This window comes from Microtus ochrogaster, chromosome 24 (assembly GCF_000317375.1).
Source record: "Microtus ochrogaster isolate Prairie Vole_2 chromosome 24, MicOch1.0, whole genome shotgun sequence".
NCBI classification, from domain to species: domain Eukaryota; kingdom Metazoa; phylum Chordata; class Mammalia; order Rodentia; family Cricetidae; genus Microtus; species Microtus ochrogaster.
Genome location: NC_022024.1, coordinates 12,990,615 through 12,991,763, shown reverse-complemented (window position 1 = coordinate 12,991,763; position 1,149 = coordinate 12,990,615). Strand labels below are relative to the sequence as shown.

Below are 1,149 nucleotides of genomic sequence, written 5' to 3'. Positions count from 1 at the left end.
GGGCCATGCTAATCTTCTCTGTATCGTTCCAATTTTAGTATATGTGCTGCCGAAGCGAGCACTGAAACTGAGATTTGTAAGAAGAAGAGGCTTGCTTAGTCCATATCTGTTTTCATTAATTATGTTTGCTCTTGTGTTCTTGTTTATATTCAACATAAATCAATAATACAGATTAGGATACCATATTATGGAGAATGGTATATAATTTTGTCGCATTCCCCTGATACACAGTGAAAAGTATTTAATATCTGCAATCCAGTTCATCCAGCAAAGTTGTTAGAGAACTCTTGATGTCAGCAGCTTCTTTGTCCATGTGTCAAATTTTGTGCAGAAGCTATAATTCTGAATTTGCACATTTCTATTGTTGTCAAGAAAAGATAGCAAGCTGTATCTAAATTGTCTCATTTTGTTTCTTCTGCATGTTCATACAATTTTAGAAATGTACGCATCATGTGTTTTGTCTGTTATTTTTCTTGGGAAATTTGAACAAGAAAAATTAGTTTGCATCAGAAAAGTTGAGATTGTATAGCAAAAAAAAAAACTTTGAGAAGTATGAGATGGAGTCACATCACATAGAAAAGTTTCAAATTTTACTTTGTTTTCATCAGATTTTTTAAAAAGTTTTCTTTAATTGGTTCAGTTGTTCATGCCTTGTTTAGGTAGCCATGTTGCTAAAACTTCATTGGTACAGCATCTCTGGTCCTCTGGCTATTAAAATCTTTGATCCATATTTTTTCCACCATGATTCCTATGGAAAAGATGCAGAAACTGTGATATAGATATAAAGGTGGGGCTTGGAGCTCAAGTCATATATGCCTGCATATCGACTCCTGGTGTCTTTCTTAAATCATTTCTGTTACAAAATGGAACTTCTTTGATAAGAGGTGAGGTATACACTTGTCTCTGGAAATAAGGGTTAGTAATTATAATACTGCTGAAAATTAAGCTAGTTTAATGTAGTGACCGTCGTCAGTTCGCCCTCAGGGAAGCCTGACTGCTCTTTGGACTGGAGAGGGAGGGGGAGAGGAGTGGGGAGAGGGGGAGAAGGGCAGGAGGAGGGGGAGGGAAATGGGAGGCTGGGAGGAGGCAGAAACTTTTTTTTCTCAATAAAAAGTTTAAAAAAAGAGAAATACAATGATTTGGTGAAAA

At 36.3% G+C, this 1,149-nt stretch overlaps 1 pseudogene; it reads right to left on the bottom strand.

The window, feature by feature from the left end:
* Window positions 1–62, bottom strand: LOC113457392 (annotated as a pseudogene).
* Window positions 63–1,149: the final 1,087 nt, after the last annotated feature.